The 8,456-nt window shown below is 40.5% G+C and overlaps 1 long non-coding RNA gene across 1 annotated transcript; it reads left to right on the forward strand.

The window, feature by feature from the left end:
- Positions 1 to 162: 162 nt before the first annotated feature.
- LOC103360629 (uncharacterized) lies at positions 163 to 3,090 on the forward strand. Its single transcript, XR_520363.1, has 2 exons — positions 163 to 980; positions 2,153 to 3,090. It is a non-coding gene; the product is annotated as an uncharacterized LOC103360629 (long non-coding RNA).
- The last annotated feature ends 5,366 nt before the right edge of the window (positions 3,091 to 8,456 follow it).

Consider the following 8,456-nt stretch of genomic DNA (forward strand, 5'->3'; position numbering starts at 1 on the left):
TAAGTGCACAGATGGCCTATGCATTTTTAAAACACGACATTCACTCATTATGAATATGGACGGAGATGGAGGGATGGGCAAGGGAATGTGTTTTGTTTTCTTAAACAAATAACTTTAAAAAATGACTTAACCAACAGAGAAGAAGTAACTCATGACTGCACATAACACTTTACACCAGCCATCAGTGAAAAAAGGTGAACTAATCATTATTTAATATTTAATTCTAATAAACTAAACCAAATATTTCTTAATTTATTACATTTTTCATTAATCATAATGTATCTTATGTAATTATTAGTTAATGATCATATTAAATATAATCATATATATGTGGTGCTAAAATGAGGGGGAAAAATTTGTTGGTATTTATTTAATATGCAGGTTAAAATATTTGCAAGCAGAAAAAGGAATTATTGTACTGTCATTAGAGCCATAATTAAAGTCACTGCTGAAGCTCTCAATCCATCATAAATTGTTAAATAATGCCTGATGTGTTGACCTTCATTATGATTTTCAACTCATGTCTACTAATTCCTACAGGTGACATAAATTTACATTATGAGGCTCTATTATGTATAAAATTCACAATATATATATAAAAATAAATAAGATAATACATTTATTAAACCTTTACATAATTGAAAGAGTATTAAATAATGATTATTTCACCAAGTATTGAATAGATGACCTACATCAGTATTGATTTTAATGCACTTTAAATACCAGTTTTAAAGAGCTTTGGGAAAGCTGATGGACGCTCTTACACCAGGAGAAGTTGTTGCCCTTTTCTCAGTTTGAGGAGCTGAAACTGTGGAGGCCACAGCTGTGTCTGCTGGACCTTGTTTAACACAATGGATGAGAAGAAGAAACACTGACTGTGTCTCAGCTGAGCCCGAATCCACCGCTGAGTGACGCCCTGCGTGACACCATAACACCGAATGACAGCCTGCGGGGCGCAGTGTGCGCCAGGAGCATCCAAGGTTAATAGTTTTTATATCTTAACAACACGCCTCCTGCACAGGCACTTTGCCAAACAAGCACTTAAAGATATGGATCATGGAGTTGGAGTCCATGCGCGACTACATACTTAGAAAACACTGAATTTATATTTACTAGCATGCTAACAGCTTGTTGATCTTGTGGCTGAGTTGTTTGTAATTTCTGGAAAAGTTGCGGATCTCTTTCCCAAATGGAAACATCAGTGACTCAGAGATCGACTGTCACCTCAGAGAAATTCACAGAATAACTCCTTAATGAGAGGAACGTAATGATGGAAGATATTAAAAGAAGCCAAGGCTAAAATGATAGAAATCACGTATTTGCATAAAAAAAATATTGATTCCAGTTATTTTCTGGCTGTGAATAAATCGACTAATTATTGCAGCCATGATAAGATTTAATTTACCTGCGTCACAGATTTATGCCTACATCGATTTATGTCATAAGTCTCACACTCAAACCATTTTATTTTCCTTATCAATCTGCTCTAGCTACATTTTACTGTTGTTCTTCCGTCAGAGCGCAGCATTAATTAAACACTCGTCTTATGACAGGACTGACCTCACTGGAGAAAGAGAGCGAGTTAGAAATCTCCCTAGAGATGTACACTCTCCAACACTCTCAAGCTACCAATTATTTTCTCATACCCTCGGGCTCAGGGTGTGGTTTTGTGTTTTATTACTGTAAATGTGAAAAACAATTCATGTGTACACCACTTCCTCTAAAACACGCGTATCACACTCATGCATTTCCACAGACCGTCCTGTGTAGACGCACATTTGATTGAATTGAACTCATCGAGGCTGTCAGGGTGAGAGATACTGCGGTTTGAAAGGCACCGCGATTGAAGATCCAAGCTTTGCAGTCAGTGACACTGATCAAAGACATAAAAGGGAGACGGCTGTAGCTGCACACTTCACACATTAAAAGCCTTCATTAAAGCCCTTTGACCTCCTTTCAAAGCACACCACAAGGTGAACACAGCGACAGGAGTTTCATTTGATTTGCAGTTTTTATTGCAAAAACACAGCCATGTTCAAGTCCAACCCAGGCCACATACAGTCAGGGCTGGTGCTGACTGTAAAGCTGTGACCGCGACACATTGCTGGCACTTATGCCTGAATATTTTTTTCTCTCTCTCTTATGTTTTCAGGTCTGATGAGCACAGGTCAGTCTGAATCCTTCTTAATTTCATTCCCGGGGACACCATCTTCTCTCCCGACCGGCGTCAGATGGCAAGACTGGCTGCGAAGATGTTCTTTTAATGAGCAGCGAAATAAAATCCACCATCGTTAGCGGACATCGGAGCCAGAAGCGAGGCTGCATAAGGGCTACGGCATGAGAGTCTCTGCACCACCAGCTCTGCTTCCCCACAACTGGAATGAAAATTGTCGGCTGCAGCATCTTACTGAGCAACGTTTGTTCTTCAGACAGCAGCTCTTTGTGTGCAGAGAGCGTCCTTGTCTCGGTTTGATGCAAACTTATTACACCAAACTCTACATATAATGATGTTTTTTTTTTTCTTTCTTTCTTTCTGCATGAATTGTTTCTCTGTAAGTCAAGGAATAGATAAGGATCTTAACCATGAAAAGTGCCATGGTTGATGTTTAAACAATGCTATGTGAGCCTATTTTATTGCAAAACCAGAAGGGAAGGATTTAAAAAGAAATGAGAGGCATATTTATTTTGCAATTTTGTACATTGTACATTTTGGAAATTGTCGTCAATGTTGCTGTTAAAATGCCACTTGTTGGACACCGCCCCCTGACAAATAGGAGGGGTCACAATTTGCCTGTGTTGCACAAAATGTGTTAAATAGAAGCACGGTAGCCGAATGCATGCAGAGGCTGCACCAGCACCACAGAAGTTAATGTTATAACCTACTAATGAAAGGAACAGTACAACAAATTACATATAACCCTCACCGTATTCTTAATGTCCACATTATAGTTTTGATCTCCGTTTGCATGTTACACCATAGTTGTGCACATAGCAAATTAATTTCTTTTATTAAACTAACAATGACTAATAAAGCAGTGGCTTCCTTCACATTTCAGTCAAGATGAATTCAAATAAAACTTTTTACTTCAACCTCTTCTTCTCCTCATCATTGCTTGTGTATATTTACGGTCTGCCGCTCACATTTTACAAAGCGAGGGAGATGAAACAAATCTTTTCCCTGTCAAAGCTTCGGAGCAGAGCCCTGGTATGTTACATGTCAGGGGAGTCGCAGCAAACCGTTGGAGCTGGTAAATATTGTCAGGAAAAAAAGGAGGTGTCTGCATTGTAACTGGAAGCAGGCCCGAGTTCCTGCAGCATGGCACCTACTGGTATGGAAAATTTTGCTGGGAGGTTGATGTCCCAGGACTGGTTGAGAGCCAACAGGACAGCGTTGTTGACAAAACCCAAACGTACAGCACGTGTCCTGTGAGGACATTAAAGGAGGAAATGTGACGACGTTTGATGCAGCAGTTCAATCTGCGCCTGTAGAACTTACCTTTTAGAAATGCCACAGGTAATAAATTCCACCCACAGATTTTTCCATCATCCTTGTGACCTTTTCTCATGTTCCTGGGTGAGGAGGCAACACCCAGCTTCCAGACAATAAGTCAGTTGTAATATATTACCAGCAGCACGACAAAACACCCATAAATAGGACTGCCGTTTCATGCACGCAGGGCGATTTGTAAGACTGCCAGGTACCTGCAGTGTGTACAGCTTGACATGTGATTAACAAACTGTCACGGTTGGCATGTTATTTTTGTAATGCTGCCTCGCTTTAATCCAAGTCAACAGGAAAGGCTTGTTCTGCATTTGAGTGGCAGATTGGAGTGTTTTCATTAAATAAAAAGCAGTGGCTCAGGTGAGATTTGTGTTGTGACACTAAAAACTGTGTTATTTTACATGAGAACTGAGTTGACAGTGTGGGGTTTAGCGCAGCTTTTGTTGCTGACTGAATGCACACAGGAAAGAAGAGGTGGATCTTCTGGAGCAGCGGTCTCCAACCTGTGGGTCAGGACTCCCATAAGGGGTCATGAGATAAATCTGAGGGGACATGGGATGACTACAAGAGAGGGAAGCAGAAGAGATACACTTCTGCATACAAAAATATATCAAGTTAGTCATAGTTTGCGCTAATGTTTGCTTTTTAGCTTTAAGTATGGGCTTTGGTCAACTATGGTGGTGCAAATGTTTCAACAAAACTTAATTGATTAGAATAAAATTTTGAGCAAACATTCAAGTTTTCAATAGAATTCATTGTAAAATAAATTTTAGCACCATGAGATACAAGTTTGTTTGAAAGGAGGTGACGGAGGTGAAATAAAAGTCAAATAAAGCTTCAATTCAATCACTCTTTATTGTCATTATACGAGCACACAATGAAATATCGTCTTGTCATTTCAAGAAGCCACAGCAATCGAAAAATGATTCAAATGACACAATAGAAGTGAACATTACTGTACAGACAGTGACTGAAGTACAGTACGTTAGAGCTGAGCTGTTTTCTTGTTGTTCCGACACACTGACTGATTTATCTGCCTACATCACATATAAAATAACCTGTCAGGTAACTTAATCTGAGATTAAAACATCAATTCTATTCCTGGACTGGATTTACACCTCAGAGGAAATGATTTCAACAGATCTTTTTCTTTTTTTTCTTCCTTTCTTGCGAATCCAAGCTGTATAGATAAATATCACCCAAGGAGAGACAGATGAAAGAGCTTTCAGTGACAGATGAGGATAAAAAATAGGTTTTACTTGCATACATCAATCATGTATCAAGGTAACCTTCAGTGCAGAAAGTGTAGGGAGGTGTAGGGATCATATCGGTGTGGCTGATAATTCCCACTCATCTTGTCGCTCTATTATCTCCGTTCCACTATTTATTCGACGTTCTGAATTCTCATTTGGACACGAACAGCAGAGCTTTTGTATTTGTCAGAGAGGGTTTGATTGGCAAGAACGGAAAGACACACCCGAAGATATGTGTGCGTATTAAAGCACCCGGAAAGGACACATAGCATTTACATGACTATCAGCTTGTTATTGTGCAAGCTGCTGAATAAACTCACTGTTTTGCAATGACGATACCAAAGAAATAACAAATACTGAGCTTACTTCTCTTTTATCTGAGTCATAAAGGTTCCCTTTTAACCTTTTCTCTTCCGCTCACCAGTGCCCCTAGTTCCTGCATTTGTTGCCTGAATCTTTGCTGCCCATGTGATATTGAAAATGTCACACAGACGTTATGTTATTAGACTTTAGACAGTCAGGATGCAGTAAGAGGATCTGGATCCTCAGTGAAGCCCAGTAAAGCTAATGCCGCTGGAGAAAACATGACACACTGTCATCTTTAAGTCCTTCACTGTGGTCTCACATCCCAATAAAACCAAGCGAAAACCCAAAGTTGACTCCCATTCTGTGGATGTAATGAAACCACTCATGACACTCGGACTGTTGTTTCTCTGTCCTGCCACTGTATAGTCAACAACAATCCACGTAAACATCCTCATAATAGTGTTTCCACTCTGAAGAGGTTTAGTGGATGTCACCACTGTAGAAGGCCTGTTTATTGAACTGACAAAGGCAAGTGTGTCACGCTACACTTTTCTTCCCCAAAACAAACAGATACTGTTTCTGCTGCACGCCAACAAGCAGCTCCTCTGCCTCCTCCCAGACCGGTTTGACGCCAGAAAAGCCACGCGTCTCTGTTGTCACTCACTCGACACTCATATGTCAATCCGCCCTTTATTTGCTTCCTCTGCTCGGCCCAACTGGCTCACTGTCTGCTTGTGACAGTGTCTTCAGACGGAGGAAGACACATGCCTGTCAAACTCAAACAGGTTGGCGTCTGCGCCTCTACCACATAAACAAGTGGAAAATTTTTAACTTTTGCTCTGGAAAAACTGAGTTGATTACAGGAGATTAAAGTGTTTTCTGAATGACCAAACTGGCATTTAGAGCTCACTGGCTAAATTGTAATGCGAGCTGGGGTGGATGAACCACTTGTGGCTTTTGTTGCTGTTAGACAGGAGTCCATTTTCAGATTTTTATTGACAGAAGCCAACAAAATCAGTGCAAAGGAAGCTCTTTCAAAACAACAGTGTCAAAAGATGCCCTGTGATTTTTTTTCCCTCTGCTCACACAGTAGGAGTGAAGGAAGTAATAAGAGAAAGAAATTCGAGTTGTTGTCACCAGAGACGACTCAGACACACCCGAGTGATTGTGTCCTAGTGAGACGTCACCTAGACGATCAGCCTGACAAACACTCACACACCACACTCGCGCACACACACACACACCTGAGTGTTGCAATTCCCTCTGAATTCACACTTTCGCTTCAGATTGGTGTTTCGATTGCAGCTCATTTGAGTTTCGCTTGAAACCTTGTGAGCAACGCCACCAGAACTGCCTTTTAGATGAGAAATTGTTTCTCTCCTTCTCATTATTTAACCGACAAAGATAAAGAGACTAAAGAGGAGTCACATAGACCAGCAGCTCATGAGACACATAACCCGGAGAAGCAGAGACAACATGTCTAATCTTTGACCTTTGGACTTTTGAAATATTGACAGAGGGTAAACCAGCTCGGCCTACACCAGTCGCTTGTCTTTGATGTTTAAAACTGCACCAACAAAGCAAAGTATTGGTTTTAAACTGGACCTACGTGTTACAGCTCATTATGTGTGTTTCAGTAATTAGTGTGCTCTGCTGTGCGTTTTTGAGTATGTGTGTGTGGCTCAGGGCTGTGAACTAACTGAGCCTTTGGACTGTGAAGTTGCTTTTGCTGTTCATTCTCTCTCATGTGGCGCCACCTAGTGATTTTCTTTTTTCGGTAACATCAAATGCACCATGTGCTGTTTACCACTGGGGGTCACAAACAGTCTGCTTGTAGAAAATCCTCATCTCATGATGTGTTCAGCTTCTGCCTGTGCAAACTCTCAAAGTCACCAGCAAACACACTGAACTATGTGTGAACAGTTGAGCTTTCGTTTCATTCAGCACATCTATCCACCTGCCTTTACAAATTTAATTATACTTTACTGTTTCCAGAATACAAAGCACATCTTTGTCTCAAATACAACATCCGTGGAGATACTAGGAAAGAAGAAAACAACCAAAGATGTGAATAATCCATCTGTGTGGGATATAGAACATGTGAATTTAGTATTAGCTGTGTGCTTGTTTAGTCCAGTGGCCTGTAAAGCTTAATGCAGGATGAACTGTGCACAGACTGCAGCAAAAACAGCCTCAGTGAGTGATGAAAGTCTTTGTTTTGACTTGAATAGAGAACAAAATGTTTTGCGGACTATTCAGAGTGTGGCAGATAAGTCTGAACCGACTTCCTTTGATTGTTCGATTCTCTTGTTGTGCTGCCCCGTGAGGCAAACACGGCTCCGTCTTGACAGAGTAAAAACGAGGCTGGAGGTTGGCACAGCAAAGTGGGAGACTGACCTTGACCCAGAAAACCTGGCATCAATCTTTCGTGTCAGCAAGCATCCAACCTGATGAATGTGTCGCTGAACAAGAGTGAGGCTGAACTGCTGCCAGCTCCAGAGGCGCTGTTCCATAGCTGACCATGACCTCCGACTTTCCTGTGCAAAAACAAAACTCCCCATAGGGAATCCAAACATTAAACACCACATCAACATCACACACATCACTGTCCCCGTTATGTATCGCTAAAAGCTTTTACGAAGTGTTAGATTTGGGATTAAAAGTATTTTATTCACACACCAAGCGCAGAAGTCCCTTGATGTACAATATGGTGTCGTGTAAGCCAGCAGCTTAAATATAAATAAGGAGAATAAAATGACTGCCAAAATATTGCATTCTATTCAACAATTCAGGCTTTTTTTTCTTCTCCTTTTGTTAAGCAAAAGGATGCAGGATAACAGCGGTGCAAGAAATACTCCAATTCTTTTTATAGTAGCCTATTTATAGACATACTCTACAAGCAAAAGTCCTGCATTTAATAATGTTCCTAAAAACTTCCTAATACTCCTAAAAAGCCATCTTACAAATTACATGTGCAGATTTTATTCCATGAAAATATTTCCCCCCTACTTTAAACTGGCTCAGATGTTCTTCTTCACCATTGTTTCCTTTAAATTATGCAAATCTATGAAGCCTCTGCCACTCTTTCCAGCCCCTCTTCTTCCATCTGCGGCAACTCGAGCACACCAGCTCACGTTGCAAAAGTAGAGTAATTCTGGTACACATATTCAAACCAGAAACTGATTCTACTGGGAATAATAATAAAACAGAAAAGTCCCATCTCGCAAGGTGACATGATATGTATGAATCCCCCGAGAGCAGAATCCATATTTTTGCCATTGGTAAGCTGCAGTTTCAGGGTGGAAAAGTTCAGCCATGGTGTTATCTTTTTATTTTGTAACTTCATTTTCACCAGGCAGGGTCTTTAAATGTTATTTTAATACATATTGTAGTTA

Source organism: Stegastes partitus, unplaced genomic scaffold (assembly GCF_000690725.1).
Source record: "Stegastes partitus isolate 25-593 unplaced genomic scaffold, Stegastes_partitus-1.0.2 Scaffold455, whole genome shotgun sequence".
Taxonomy (NCBI): domain Eukaryota; kingdom Metazoa; phylum Chordata; class Actinopteri; family Pomacentridae; genus Stegastes; species Stegastes partitus.